At 46.8% G+C, this 16,149-nt stretch overlaps 2 long non-coding RNA genes across 3 annotated transcripts in view; both read right to left on the bottom strand.

Annotated features, from left to right (window-relative positions):
- Positions 1–7,739, bottom strand: part of LOC116228244 (uncharacterized) — a 31,648-nt gene extending 23,909 nt beyond the window's left edge. The window contains exon 1 of one of the 2 annotated variants that reach the window (XR_016464203.1): positions 7,139–7,739. This is a non-coding gene — a long non-coding RNA (uncharacterized LOC116228244). The remainder of the gene's footprint in view (positions 1–7,138) is intronic. The other variant, XR_016464204.1, reaches the window with a different exon arrangement.
- Positions 7,740–10,436: 2,697 nt separating this feature from the next.
- LOC149918965 (uncharacterized) lies at positions 10,437–14,541 on the bottom strand. The gene is made up of 3 exons (XR_016464688.1): positions 13,998–14,541; positions 11,421–11,603; positions 10,437–11,122 (listed from the first exon to the last, which is right to left on the bottom strand). It is a non-coding gene; the product is annotated as an uncharacterized LOC149918965 (long non-coding RNA).
- Positions 14,542–16,149: the final 1,608 nt, after the last annotated feature.

Below are 16,149 nucleotides of genomic sequence, written 5' to 3'. Positions count from 1 at the left end.
AGGGGCAGGGCTCCTCACCCTCACCTGGGCCCAACGGGCTGCTCAGAGAAAATGCAGATTTATTTTTAGACAGCATGGTGAGCTCCTTGCAACACCATTAAAGGACGAATCACCAGGAGAGAGCTGCTGCTGATTGCAGGGCACAGAGAGTGCTGCCTATAGGAAAAATCCTGACTAAAACTTACACAGCATGCAAGTGAAAACCAATTCATCTGCTAGAAAGGGGGAAATGAAAAGGACCATGATACAAGAACAAGCTGTGCAGAAGATCTGGAAAACCCAAAAATTAGCTTCAAGATGCCTGTTTTGCACAGCAGCTTCGGAAAGATCTGCCAAACGTAACTGTTTCATTTGACAGTCATCTTCTGGCTTAACTTCTGAGCTGGCTGGTGGCCATTACATATTGCACAATAAATGCCTGCAAAATTAATCATGAACTCCCTGCCTGGAACTCCCAGTGCTGTTCTCCTGAAGGGTACCTGCAGGTTTGTGGCTGCACTGCCAGCAGCTTCAGCCATGTTCAATAATGGCTCAGCCAGCAAGGACAAACCTTCATGAAAACAGCCCGTGAACTTTACTCTTCCCCTCCTGCTCCTGCAATCTGCTGGCTGGGATGCTCACCTTTGCCTACACATCATGACATCCATATGATTGCAGTGCGCACCAGTGCTTATCAGAACCTCACACTCTACAGCCTTTCTTGTCACAGTTAGCACTGAGGTAAGGAAAGTCAGATGTTCAAGGCCAAGGAAGGACCTAGAGTGCCCTCATGGTTAGATATGCTGACTTTTGCTCTAGCATGTGTACAAACATGAGTGGCACAATGTCCCCATGTTGCAGTACTGCGTGAGTGCGGCGCTTTCCCCACACTGCTGGCAAGAGGGCCCCGGCTGCAGCAGCCTCAGACCTGCAGGAGCCTCCACATAGGAGCCTCCAGATCCAGGGTGCCAGCTCTCGCTGTGCTTCTAATTGAATTGCTCATTTGGAAAAAAAATGGTGAACTGCATTCCTGCTATTTTAATTAGTTCCTCTTATTTTGCACTCCTTGCCAAAGGACTAAATTGAATTGATCACACAAATACCCCAGTAAAATAACAAAGACACCAAGCAGGATTTTAAACATCTCCACAAGAGAAAAAAAATGCCTTTCCCTAACATCCCCCAAACCTATTTAATAGCAAAATGCAAAGGAATAAAACAAGGGTGATTAAAACCAGAGATAGCAAGCAGCACACATTTTATTGCTATGTTTTCTTACTTCTTTTTAACAAGGATAAAAATTAACTTTTGCAACCTCGGCCAGGAAGTGAGCGGATCTTTGAACTCTGCCATCTGGCTGGTGGGATGTGTGTATACACCGCCCCAGGTTACAGGTTAATCCTGCCAGTTCTGGTTATTTGTGGAGGCAGCCAGCCTCTCACAAACTTTTTTAGTCGTTGTCACAGAGAAGATTGCAGCTGAGCAAAAGACGACAACGGTTCTGGCTAATCCAAAATTGTCCTCTTCGTTACAAGAGAAGATGTTGCAACACGCACTGGCGACCCAACCACATGCTGCGAGCAGTGCAGCCCAGCCTGCAGAGCTGCTGCTGCTGCTGGGAGCCAGGCTGGAGCATGCCCAGCAGCTGGGAGCCCCACATGATGACATCTAACTCCATCTGGTGCTGCGCTCTGGCCCCCCTGGGCACTTTTCCATCCAGCCTTGCAAGCAGCTGGATCAATTTACTCTAGCCTACGGTGTGCTGCGCAGGCACAGACTGAAATTATTACTCATGGAAATCCCCTCTGCTTCAGCGCTTTGAACGAGGCATCAGGTAGCTTTCAAGCTCCTGACAATTAGTAGCCTTTGGTGGAGGGAGAGCAGCGTAAACATGCTGGAAGCTATGGGTTTCAAAACAGCTTGCTTAGCTTCTAGTAAATTAAAGGGAGTGGGCGGTTGAGGCACACAGTAATATTATCCAGCAGAATGTGGTCTTTATTGACGTCACCGGACATTTTTTTTCTCTCCTTGTCTCTGTCTGCCTGCAAGAGGCATGGGGAGGTTAGCTTGGTGACGGCAGTGTGGCTCACACCGCCTGGAGCTGCCGGCTTTTCATCAAGGCCGGGCGCAGATGCTGCCATACTGCAAATAGCAAGGAGAAAATATATGCAAGTCATTTCAGAGGAGGAAAAACTGCTGGAAACAGAAATCTTGCTGTACGTACTTCTCTTCATGTTGCATGATTAACTGCTGTGACTAAGACAACGCTCTTCCTGTGGCCAAGCACACATCCTCCCCTCAGATTTTGCTTGAAATAGCATATTTGACCATGACCCCTCCCCTGCAGCTACTGTGCTCATCCCAGCGTAGTGCTGTGGTGTCTGTGACTGTGTTTTCTCAGTGTCACAGATCTCGTTATTTTCTCTGAGCCCCCACACTTTAGGCTGCATTCATTGTACGAAGGCTGCCAGCTCTGCACTGAAAGTATGCCAAGAAGTTCAGCAGAAAAAAGTTGTTATGCGTACAGCAAACTTTTGGAACCATGAATTGTACATGAGCATGTGCAGGGGTGTGCCTGCAATGTTTTCATGCACCACTATTTGTACACTGCATAAAAGCTGCCTGGACAGCAAGAAAGGGATGCACAACACTGGAAAAAAGTGCAAGTAAGAAACCAACCCACCCTAGGCCCAGAGATACCACACTGCCTACGACCACACTGCCACGCAACAGTGCAGAGCCTACATTTTCTGTGCAAAAAACTTTGAAACATAGAGCCTACTCAGGCCAGAAATTTTTCAGGTTCACAAAAGACAAAAGGGACTTTTTCACAACAAAAATGTGTACTAAAGCAGCTCTGCCAGATTCTGACTCAACACAGACGCATGCATACTTCTCAAAGTGGAAGATTTTTCCAGTAATCTAACGGACTGAATGAGCTCATCACGACCCACTGAGCAAGTTTTCTTAGTATTCCTTTCAAGCAAGGGAATAGCTTTGGTGTTTGCACTCATTTGACTTTTCCTCTCTTCCCAAAACTTTGTTCCTCTCATAAACCACCCTTTCCATCAGGCTTCTTGTGCTAAAAGAGCCATTTTTTCCCCTGTGGGTCCACAGGACCTAAGTAAACATCACAGGGCCATTAAGAACCAGCTGTGTTAGTGAAACAACAGTGCAGGCACTGCTGCATTTCAGGACCTCCAGGACAAGTAAGGGAAAAGAGGACGTCTGAGGAAACAGAGATGTGTGGTCGTTCCCCACAACCCCACAGAGACGGACAGTAGGACATCATGCAGAAGGAAATGTGTGCAAGTGGAAGAACAAGTCCTGTAATAAATAAATTTGCTCTCTAACTTTGACACTTCTCCTTGTCCTTCCATTTCCTGGTCTACTGATTTCCTTGTGACCATCCATGCAGCTGGGTAGCACTCTACTTGCTCTTTTGAGGGGCTTTTTGTGCTGCTTTCTAAAACTATGAAACTGAAAATTGATGGTACACAAGTTGCTGCAAAGGTTGAGGCAAAGGTCTTGAACTAAGTCACGTCTGGGAGGGAAACTGCAGTTCCCATGGGGCCACTGCCATAGACCTGGCCTTGCTGCAAACAGGGCACTCCTTGTACTCGGAATTGCAGATTTCTGCAGATAAGCATTGCACAACACTACTCTGCTCTGCAGAGAGGCTGCTGATGTCCCTTTGAGTGCCTTGTCTTTCAGGATTAGTTCTCACTCTTTATCAGTGCATTTTAGGAAAAAACAACACAAGAGATTAAGAGCTGCCCATAATTAGAACTCTGCAAGTGCCTGCAAGTTAATGGATGCTTTATCTCCAAGCTGCTGCTTCTGAGCTGTAGCCACCAACCTATGCTCCCTTCTTTCTGCAAATGGAAAGTCCCTGTTGCTTTACAGTAGGAAAAAAAAAAGTTATCCTATGGACTTGTGGCATTGAGTGGCACAGTTTAGTGGGCGTGGTGGTGATGGGCTGGTGATTGGACTAGATGCTCTTAAGTGGTCTTTTCCAACCTTAAGATTCTATGATTCTATGACTTTGAAAGAGGAGCATTTGTGAATAGGTAACTGCTAAGCTTAAAAGAAAGCATTCTCCCATGGTCAGACCTGACAGTACAACCCAGGCTGCAGCCTATTTTTCCTCCGCTGTCTCACTGAGGCCAATGGGAGAAAACCCAGTGCCCTGTCTCATGGCATCAGTGCCCTGGCTGTGTGCCTTCAGAGCTCAGCTGCAGCCATAACAGTCCCAAGCATCATTTGCCCAATCCAGGAAGATGAGGTTGAAAGGAAATCCACAGGGGTTCTCCACTTCCCCTTTTCAGCCGTGTTTTGAAATATGGTCAAGTCCTGGTCATGCAGATCTGCAGAGCTATCTTCAGCCACCATGCCTTGTGAAAGCAGAGCTCAAGCTCAGGTTTTGTGTTCCAAGTAAGAATGAGAAAAACGTCCTGGCTTCTTCTGTTGAGCCGAGGATGCCAGTGCACAGTGGTTTCATGACACAGGACCTGATGGCAGCTGCCAACTCATTCTGTGCTGGCCACCAAACAGCCACTGATTACCATAAGTCTGAGCTCCCACCTTGCAGAGTTGGGAATAAGACCATCATGCGTAGCAGTGCTTGTCACGCCCAGATAAACATAAGTGGAAATGTTAAATGTTCCACAAGCCCGGCCCCTGGAAAGCATCCTTTGGGACTGCTTCTGACAAACGCCAGTGAGGAGCACACAGCTATGGAGGCCTGCATATCTCAGTCTGTAACCAGACTCTTCTTTACAGAAATGCCTTGGATTCTTACGGTCCTTGCTCTTCTTCTTTGCAGAGCTTTCCAAGATGGTATTTCTGTGCCCAAATAAAGGTCAGGGTTCCTGCTCTGATAAATCAGGACTGGCTAGGGGCAGATTCAGCTGACAGTGTCATCTGATCCGTGCAGCTGTGCATAAACCCTGAACCAGTTCCCTTCTTATGTCCCTTTTGGGCCAGGCATGAAGCTTAGGGACATCTGTTAGTTCCTGAATTACAGCGCGCGTGCAGTAACAGTTATGCCCATGCTTGGAGAGCTCATGTTTGTTATTTTCCAGACTTTGCATCATCTGATCATCTGAAAGCTGGACTGCAGCTTCCGGTCACTGCATCTACCATACGCAGCTGCCGAAGTGAATGGAGGCACTGTGAGCATATGGCTGCCTGACCCAAAAAATAAAAATAAAAGAAAGACATTTGCATTTCCTCTTTTCTTGTCTTGCTAAATCCTTCCCTTCAAGAAATTATGCAAAGCTCTGCTAAAGCAGTGTTATAACCTGCCACGAGTGCAGCAGACACAGCTGCTGGGGAGGTCTCAGAGCCATCCCACATACTTGGGCACCTTCACACCATCCACGCTGCCTTGAAAACTCCACAGTGGTCCACAGGACAGAATGAAGCTTTGCTCCGTCAGCCCAACACACAGCTTGCTTACCCAGAGGAATGCAGGGACAGCAGTGCTTTGGTGCTTCCTATGCTCCGCAGAAGCCTTCTAGGCCCTGCCACAGCCTCAGGAGTCCTACCAGTTCTGCAGGACAGCAGTCTCAGCCCATTGCCCACTGCATCCTCCCACCCCATGCCCCTCGCACATCCCTGTGGGAACCCACTCATCGGCACTGAATCATCACTAGCCATGGCTGCCAACCCCAGCAGGAAACTGCAGGGCCCAGGCCTTGTGCTGCTGTGTTCAGCCACCCTGTTGTCACTGCCAGCTGAGTCAAGCCCCACTACAGTCCTCCCAAACCCCCCCACAATCGCTGGCAAGCTGCACTGCTTTGGCCAGAGAAATCTGCCCCAATGTTTCAGCTCTCTCCACTGCAGCACATTCCTCATAAGCTACGTGGATCTACTTAAAAGAACCGGTGAAAAGTCCCAGAAACTCAGAAATTATAAAGACACAGTTAAAAACAAAACAAAATCCTTAGAGCATGTCAGTACCTCTCTCAGCCATACATAAATTGCATCCATATTTCACAAGTTTTGAAGAGCAGGATTATAAGCCTTGTAAATCAGCAGATCTGGCCCTGAATGCATCTAAAACTCATGATCAAATGCTTCTGAGTATATAAGATCCAGGCAACATCATTCTCCAAAGGGCTCCTTCATTTAAGTCAGTGAAAAGTTTCTACTGAAACTTCTACTGCAGAACAACAGAGGCCTTGGAAAACTGTGCGAGGAAAGACAACAAAAAATGGAGACACAAACAGTCTCCTCAGGACAAGCAAGAATGAGAACAGCCTCCATTTTCTATAGTTGGTGCTTAAGATAACCCTCATCTGATCCACAGATGAAAACTCCACAGCCCATGATGTACCCAGCCCAGAAGAAACACCTGTGCCTTGGGATCATGCCCTGTGCCTGTCTGCCAGCACTCAGCCCTGAGGCACTTGCAGCACTGTGGTCGGAGACCACAGGCCCAGTGTTGGCATGAGACTGACACTCAGCTCTGGGGCTGAGGGCCTGATATGCATACAGCACATAGTTAGGGGTTTTCTTTGGGCTAATTGCAGTATGGCTCTGCAGGCAGCCAGTGTGATCCTGTAGAGCACCTTCCATTTTGGTCTCTTGCACACTGCATCCAGCCCATGCACTCTGAGACCACCCCATGAGGTGACCCAGAGCAGAGTATGTGGGAACAACAAGAAGGTTTGCTCTGGAGAGCATCCTCCAGCTGAAGCAAGCTGGTAACAGAAGCACATCCAGCTTATCCATCTGTCCTGGGCACGCAAATGGAAGAGAAGAAGGGGCAAGTACAGGACAGAGCCACAGCACAACTGTTCACCATAACTAGTGTAAGGAGCCCAAACAGCTCCAGGCATTCTGATGTCCTGCAGAATAAGTGCCCACTGCTCTCCTCAGTGCACTTCCCTCCACCATACAGGGCAGAAGGCACAAGAGCACAGAGGTCAGGGTCCAACCTCGTCTCTCAGTCAGCCCATCCTCCGTGAGGAGACAGCAACTGTGTGGACTGACATGCAGCCCAGGCAGCTCCAGCCAAGAGCTGCTGCTAAAAGGATAGGAAACCTTGTCATCGTAAAAGCAAGAGGCGATAGTTCATGCTACAGCAAGGGGCTCGTGACATTATAACAGAATGGAAAGCATAGCAATAGCAGCATAGTAATGAAGTCCTAACCTGCAGCAAGTGAGGATATGCTCAAATGTAGCAGCTGTAGACACAGTAACAGAGGAAAGAATCTTCTTACCCTTTGAAGGCTTCAGGAACGCAGGGACCCCCAGCAAAATACTCTTTCCTCCCTTGCCAACCTTTAACTGAGGTCTGGGAAGAAGTGGATCCTGGCTCCTCCTGGTTACTCAGATGTATTGCACGCACCTGAGCTCCCCTGGGTTGGCCCTGCCTTCCCACCAGGTGCTCGATTACTGATTCAGGCTGTGACTTAGCATTTCTGTTACAGGGCTCCAGAGTGGTTTCACCACCAGCATGTGAAGTACGGCCATATCTCTAATAGCAGGTATGACATAGCTTGGGCATCCCTCTCCAGGAACAGCACCCAACCCACTGCTGTGAGATAACATCTGTGGGGTTGAGATGCCTGTGGGTAAGAGAGCACAAGGGTTAGTTTTAAGGAGCCAGCAGTACCTGGTCTGAAGCCTTACTGCAGGCACAGGAGCAGATACCCTGTGGTTAGACAACTGTCATAAGAATCATTGTCAAGTAAGGCTCAGATGAAAACAGAAGTGTCAATTTACAAAATCCAAACCAAGCAGCAGTTGCAGAAATTTATGGGACTTGTCCATAAAGAAACAGCAAAGATCCCAGCACCTCCACCAATCTGGCACATTCAGCCTGTAGCTGACCCGTGCACCAAAATCTGATGCTCCAACTTATGCAGTTCTCCAGCTGTGGGCCCATTCATGTTTCCTAAGCTGGGAGGGAGGAAGGATTTGGGATGACATGCTCACACTTTCTCTTCTAACCTAACACAGTCTTTGGGGCTTCTCTGTATTCCTGGCTCCTTTCCTCTTTCCATCTGGTGCTGTCCTGGGACAGCCCACACCGCCAGATACAGAAGGTTTCTCTTTTCCATTGTGCTGCTGTCTGCCTGCTTAAGCCTGTGTGTGGTCAGTGCCCTCAGCAATGCTTCAACAGGGCAGCTGCAGTGAGAAATGTGTTGAGCTGAAGCAGGAGAGGAAACAGTGGTCAGGCAAGGGGAATAAATATTTAAGAAAATGCAGCAAAGCTATGGAATGAGGATAAAAGGGATTAATGCTTGTTTTCAGAGATGTGCAAAACTTAACTAGCCATGTCTTTGGCTTTATGGGGAAGAACAAAGACAGGAAGATAAAGGCCAACATTTGTAGCAGGGAAGGTGGTGCAAAACCAGGAAAGTGCCAAGCAGGAATGTTTAGAGTGCCACGAAAACAGCAGGGCCATGCCGAGCAGCCAGATGCCCAAGGAGTGTTATTTTTGGACAGCACAACTGACTTGGAGGGAAGTGTGACATTTACTGAGTCACCTCCACCACTTCCTGCAACACCTGGAGCTGACTCTAAAAGCTCTCATTTAGATACTGAGAACTCACTCACTGCTCAGGCTCAAAATAACACAGTTTACTTTCATTTTTTTTTTCTGCAAAGCTCTGCTGAAACCATGACGAGTGATGCAACAGCCTCCGGTGCAGATCCCACCGCTGTGTGCCGTTCACAATGAAAAAGTGATTTAACAGTCATCAGTCATCTGTGGCTTCTCCAGGAGGTAATCAGTGACATCTTACTGTGTCCTCCCTGGATCCAGCAACCAACTGTAAGAATTTTTTATTTCAAAGCAGCCTGAACTGTACTGCATCCTGAGCCTGGATTGAGCTTTTCTCTATTTCCTCTAACTGCAGTGAGCTGCAGCCTCCTCCACTCCAAGCACATGCAGCACTGCTGCAGCATGAGCTGAAGCCATTTTGAACGACAGCTCTGAACCTCTCCACCTCCATGAAAAGTTGCTCGGTTCTCCAGAGTCCTGCCTGCCCCTGCCAGAGCCTTCCAAATGTGAGCAACATTTTCAAAGAGATTAAAAGAAAAGGCGATTTGAGTTATATATATATGGTTTCAGATTTAATATATTCTTACAGATTTTCTTACCCATATTCTTATACATCCGAAATTATACATCCATCTTATATATCCATAATAAATAGGGCCCTGGGCAACCTGATCTAATGCTTGCACCAGCGGTTGGCAACCCTGCCCGTGACAAAGGATAGAGATTGGATGATCTTTGGAGTCCCTTCCAACCCAAGCCATTCCATGATTCTATGATTTCTTCTGCTTTTGAATATTTCCCTTGCTAGAGCTGTAAAACTCCAATGAATTCAGAGTGTATGAAACCTCTGAGGCTTTAATCCTCCCACTCCTGTTTTGCTGTTTAGTCCATTAATGCGAAAAGGACAGATTGTGTCCTTTTCACATTAATACCACCTTGGTATCATAGAAATTGCACAACATTTCACATCCAATCCAGAAACATTTTCAGTGCTTCTGTCAAAAGCCAAAGCTGAATAACAACCATTTTGGCCTTACAAAGGTGTAATCTTTCATTAAGAGCAGTTCTGGTCACAGAGGATTTGCCACTTAAGCCCAAGTGCCTTCATTGTCAGGGCAGCTATTGAAACAACTGCTTGGACAGGATATGACATGAATGTTTAGTCTGTGTGGAAAAAGAAGAAAAAAAAACCAACATTGAATCCAAGCTTCCGGAAAACAGCCAAGAGCTTTTTTTACTGTGTAGAAATGTCAAAGGTGAGGAAAGACCAGGCTTCCTCTAAGCAGAATGTCTCCTCATGCACCACCCACCTGTGGAAGCAATGTGTGCAGGACTCTGGCTGCAGAGCCAGGTGAGCATCCTGCTAGTTTTCCTGCACTACCAGTGATGGATCTCACATGCCTTTTACAAGTTCCCCTCTCCCTGACCTTGTCTGCCCTGGGTCCAGGATCCTGCCCATGGGGAGCTGCTTGGATGCTGAATGAAGGGTATTTTTTCATTCTCTGTTTTTGCACTAGAGGGCCTGAGATCCACCTCCATTAAGCCAAGGTGTGAGAAGTTGGCCAGCCAACTGAGACAAGTGTTCCAGTGGAAACTGGACAACAGGAATCCTTCCTCAGAAATGAGTGTTTAGGTTCTAGGGATGTAAAATTTTACAGATGTTAAGTGAGGCTTGGCCATGGAAATGTGGAGAAAGGACAAAAACTACTGCTTTTGTATGAAATATGCAATTATCTCATGGGCAATTCCACTTGAGAGTCAAGCAGGAATAAAGGCCCGGGACTGACGAGAGCTGCAGAACCATGCTGCTCAGCCCATGCATTCAGATCACAACCCCCAGGGAGGAGTGCTGAGGAGTGGCTCTGCAGCACTCATTGCAGTGCAATGAGAGATGAGTACACACAGAGCAAACCCACTGGTGTGGAGACTTCATAAATGCTCCAGCTGCTGTGGAGCTCTCTGCAGAATCTAAATTTGACGGGAGACTTCAGTTGTTTTAAATCTCCTGTTTGTTTCTTTCATCTGGGATATTGACTAAAAGGTGCAGAGAAATGTAGCACGGACAGTAATGGTCTATTTTAAAAAGAATCAGTGCTGTGTGGAATCTCCAGGTATTTGGAGGTTTCAGACAGGTACACCACTGGACGTCCAGTGCTGAAAAATGAGGTGGGCAGAAGACAACAAAATTATCTTCTTTCCAACTGGACTTAGTTTACAGTCTGTCAGTCTGCCACCCTAAATGAGAGAGAAAAAAAAAAACATTTGTGATGTAGACCTGAGTTGAGATTTTCTGATCAACACTTTTTTTTACTCTTGCTGCTGGTAAGCCTGGGAATTTTGTTCAGTCAGCCCTTGAAATCCCAGTTCGAGTTGTGAGGCTCAACAAGGTGAGAACGGTGATGTATACTTGTGCTTCCTTTATTGTGGGCTTTGCTGGAAGAAGAGGCAAGCTGAACTTACACTGAGAGGTGAGGTTGATCACTGGGGAGATGCAGAGGCAAGAAAGAAGAGAGTCTCTCAAGGAGCCTGCAGTGGGGCTACCGAGGCAAGGCTGGGTGCTCCATATGAAAGTCTCCCATGCTGGTAGGGAGCAGGATCCTGTGCACCACGGTATTCTTCACAGAACTGCAAGAAATGATAATTTATAGTGAATCCTTCCTGATTAAAGAGCATAAAGCTCTGCAGTTAATCAAGCTGATTAAACGAATCAAACTTGTTAAGAATGGTTTTATCAAAACATTTACATTTCTGTAGAGCAGAGATTCATGTGTCTTTGCATTGCAAAGTACACAGGTTGCCATGAGAGGACTACGAAGAGGACAGGAAACATTAACCATGTGAAACACCAAGCCTCCTCAGCATTCATTTAAACAAAGGAACTCCCTAGGCCATTAATTTTGTTACCCTGCAGGGTATCCTTTACCTTCTGGAAACAGAGACCTCACTGTCCACAGAGAGAGGCCTTCCTGACATGTGGGTACTTCATCTCCAGGCCAAAGTGTTGGAGAGGGTCCTGGGAGAGGAGAACCCTTTCCTGGCCCATGATGTCCCTCCATGGCATGCATCCAGGTGGAGCAGTGGCCTCTCCCCTTAAGTCTGAGACTGTCTATAGAAAAAATAACAAGACAAACATTTTCATAGCTTCAGTCCCAGCAGAGATAGGTCCAGTTAAGTTCTTGGTTGCCTAACTTCTAAATTTAGCCACTCAAACCTCAACTGTAACTCTAGAGACATATACTGCTGTGGAGCACCAAAACTACAGTTCCTCTGACACGTTACATCCTTCAGAGCAGGAGTGGTGAGCTCCCATGTACCCACACTGCTCCAGGGTGCACCACCAATGCGTCTCCCATAAGCTACCTCTGATGGGGCTGAGCTGGCCATGCTGTGCACAGACAGACCAAGCCGTGAGGGCTGGCCACAGGCTGAGCAAGCATCCAGAGGTTTCTGATGGAGAGAGAAAGGCACCTCTCACACCTATTTTACAAACAGGTGAATAAACCTGTGGAGGTAGGTGGCTGCCTCCTGACTGGAGAGTAAGTCATAGCAAAGGGACTTGGGCTGAACACCTCACTTCTAGGCAGCAACAATACAGTGGTGCCCCCATATTCCCAGTGACACAGACACTGGTGGGCAACAAGCTGAATCCAGGAGCTACAGCCACAGCAATGTCCTGCACACTGAGGACTTGAACAGAGAGACCGCAGGAGCCAGACTAAAGCAGCAGTGGGAAAGTGCTTCCTTTTTCTCCCTAAGAGCATGTTCCAAGGGAATATCTGCAGATTCAGCATCTTACAGCCAGTTCTGCTTAGGCAAAGACAAACTTGGCATGGGCACTCTATCTTCCTTGCCATATGCTCTATTCGTTCGAGAGTTGTTTTTCCTGCAGGGGAGGGTGGATTGGCAGGTATAGAAAGATATTCATTAAAATAACTTTGGCTGTTTCCTTGTGCTGGCCACCATCTCCAGTTTGATTTTTAATTCTCATGCTCAGAACAACCCTGGAACAAAGACTGGGAGCAGGACAGATACTTGCAGAAGGAGCGTCTGAAAGGCCATACTCCCCATGCAGCAGCTCGTGGTGGCATATTTCTAAAGAGAGTGGTAGAAACCAAGAGCCTGATAATAAAATTCACACACATTATGAAACCAAACATATTGACATGCAGCGCAACAAGCTGGGCTTCCATAAAGTACCTTATCTTCTTCTGTGCAAACCACTTGCCTGGTTTTGCAACAACAGGTTTCTTGGAGAATGCTTGAACTAAATTACCTATTGCATTTTGCACTGCTTGTCAGATAAATGAGATCCTTTTCAATGGAAAGACAGACATTTGACTATTTTAGGTTCAAGGATTCTGGCCAATTTCTTCCTAAAAGTGGCTGGAGTTGAATAGCCAAAGAAAATGTATGCACTTAATGGGGCTTAAATGCTGCAGGGAACTGCACAGAGATGGACAGAAGCCTGAGGGGCAGCAACAATCTCCAGGACCAGGACTTAATGCTCAGAGAAAGTGCCAGAGCTGCTGATAGCAGCCATTGTGAATGTATGTGCACATTCTGCTCTTTAAATGTACAAGTTATTTTCAGTTAAAAAGAAGCTTGCATTCATTGTCAGATTTCTGATTGTTCTGCACCAAATGGCTTCCAGGTCTCTCTGTAGGCACTAGCTCATTTTCATTCACCTCTGCAAACAAAGCTTTAAAGGATTCAGATCTCAAAAAGAGAAAACTCAGCATGGCAGCCACAGGAAAACTGTGTGGATCAGATATTTCCTGCAGTTTCGGAGCAGCTCCCAGTCCCCTGCTTAGGGGCAACACAACAGGAGCTGCCTGGAGACTCCGTGCCTCTGCCTTTCCCTGCCTGGGAGCCCAGGTCCTCCTGTCAGCCTGCTGTGTGCACCTCACCGCTGTGTTCAGTGCAGCTGTATATGGGAAGGAATTGTTTCCCAGGCTGATGGAATATGAACCTATAAAGCATTTCTTTTTACAAAAGGATTGTTTTGGATTTAGTAATGAGGATGGGAAGAATGACTGAGCTGTATATTCTTGTTATGATTTTAGTCTCATAAGCGATCCTTCTGAGATGGGGGATCGAGAAGGAGAGCAGCATCAAAAAGCTCCACCTGGAACATGGGCAATGCAAGGAAACGTATTTGGAGAAATCTCTGAACAGAGAAAACAACTGCAGGCACTTGCATGCCAAAGAAGACATTGGCAAACTGGGCAGCATTCAGCAAAGAATAACAACAGAATGAATCACTAAATAATTAAATAACTAAATATTAATATTACAATATTTATTATGATTTATAATATTTATTATAAATCATAAAATAAATAACTAAATAACTAAATATTACAGTTTGAGTGAATAAGTCCCATAGAGGGTGATAAAATCATTTGATGTTGTCACCTTGAAGGGGAGCATCCCTGTCAAGTAGTGAGTATCTGGGTGTCCTTGGGAGCAGAGGTGGGCTCTGTCCATGAGAGGGGCTTACCAGGGATCAGCGGTGGGTGCAAGAGGTCCTCCTTCAAGAAGGGCTGTTCAGGGACTGGTCTTCTGGAAGAAGCTCCCAGCAATAGCTTAGGACACACATTCTTCCCTTTACTTTTCCCACAGATGCAAGGGAAAGAGAAATCCCACATTTCTCTTCATGCTTTACAGTGGCTCGCCAGTACCAATCAGCTACCCGAAGGCACAGAGGCAGGATGCTATGAGCACGCATACTTCTTCCTTCTGGATCCATCCATAAAGCCTAAGTTTGCCATTCTGCCTCATGAGCACTGCCTGCAGTGAGAGTTGCATAACGCCTCCATTAATGACTGCTTTCCCTTACTTAGAGCTCTGCCAAAGCTCAGCTGCTCCTGCTGAGAAACTCTGTGCTGGAAGTGTGCCTCAGGCAGGCTCTTTTGGTAATTTTAAGCTAAAATAATTCAACTGTCTCCCAGAATAAGATTAGCAAGATATATGTTAGCTTGTTCTGTTCAAATAGAGAGATTAAGTGCCTCAGTCTTCAGAGACCGGCACTGACACTTAGCCAGGCAACCGGAATCTGCCTTTGTGACTGTCGGAAGCTTTCCCACCTGTGGCCAAGTTCAACCCATACTGCCATAGCACCAACATCCTCTTCTGACACTGTGTGCCAGCAAAACGAAATAGGAGGCATTATTTTCAGCATTCAATCCTGCAGCTAAAAGCAACTCTATCACAATGGCTATGCAAACGGGAGCTGCGTTCACATGGCAAGGGCAATTTTAAATCAAGTATTTCCTAACTGCTGAGTGCCTGATCCCACAGACTTCCCATACTTTCAACCTGCCTTGAGTTTGTGTTATTTCCTCGATTCATAGGCAGCGAACTGAAATAAAGCTGCAGGAATGCCATGATGCATCCCGGCAGCCATGGGACTCACCAGCAGCACTGGCTCTTGTTTTCCCATGTTAATTCCACAGCGCTTGAAAAGCAGATGAACTGAATGCTGACAGACCATCAGCCTCTGCTGAGGGAGCAGGCAGGAGCGAGTCACAGCCCTTGTCAGAGGGCTCCCCAAATATTTGCTGACAACAGAGAGCTCCCACGTGGCAGAAACCCCAAGGGCTGTTGCATCTCTTCTCTGCTGGAAGCATGGTATTCTGAGAGCATCTCCACCCTCTGCTCCAGCACTGCAGCATCCCTGTCAGTGTGGAAAAACAAATTCAAAGAGCTGCTGCTCCACACCTGCAGCACGAGGCTGTAGCACTTCTCCCAGCTTCTTGTCAGTGATTCAGCTGCCAGACCTGAACAAGTCTCCACTGAGCAGGTGCCTTCAGAGAATCCAGCCTCTGCCTCTCAGAAGTTTCTGTTGAGTGTCTGAGATCTGAGGCTGTTGGTTTTTTTCTAAGGTTTCTTAGCTCAACCTTTTTTTCCCTGTGAAGAACAACCAAAGGCAAATTCCAGATATTTGCCAAATCTCAGGTCTCTGCTCCAAAGGCAAAAAGTGCTGGAGTTTCTCAACTGATCATTTTTAGAACGTTTGAATATGAAGAAAAAAAAAATTGTTTCTCTCATCTCTTTCTTACAAGCAAGGAAAAACATTTTTGCTGAAGCTTCCCAAACACATTCAGCTGAAGACAGATACTCAGAGCAGAACATGTCAACTCAGCAGTAAGCTGTTGGGGTTCCCAGGGACTGTAGGCAAACAAACACTTGGTCTTACAACAAGAAACAATGGGCCTTGAAAATAGATAGAGATGCCACAGTCATCAGTCACATGCAATTTAAACAGAACTTCTGTTGAGCCAGGAGCAGAGAGAGCAGCACAAGTTGCAGTAGATATGTTTTATGCAAGGAGGCCATGTACATGGTTTCATGCAAAAACAAACAAACAAACAAACAAAAAATCAAGCCTCCTCACTCTTCTCTACTCTCTGACCCCTCTCTGCCTTGCTTCTACCATTCTCTCTTTCCATTCTCTCCCTTCCCATCTCACACCCATTTCCCCTCCTTTGGAGCAGGAACACCACAGCCCCACATGCTGATGATGGGTGTGCAAGGCAAGGGCTGCAGCAGTGCCTCGCCGAGCCCAGCCAGCAGCCTTGTGCCCCTTCCTCCCCTAGAGAGGTTCACACGGTTTGGTAGGCAAGCTTCCTGCCGCCTGCCCCGTCAGCTCT

This window comes from Phasianus colchicus, chromosome 2, assembly GCF_987193195.1.
Source record: "Phasianus colchicus chromosome 2, bPhaCol1.hap1.1, whole genome shotgun sequence".
Classification (NCBI taxonomy): Eukaryota; Metazoa; Chordata; class Aves; order Galliformes; family Phasianidae; genus Phasianus; species Phasianus colchicus.
Note: the sequence above shows the minus strand (reverse complement) of the source record. Positions and strands in the feature narration are given on the sequence as shown.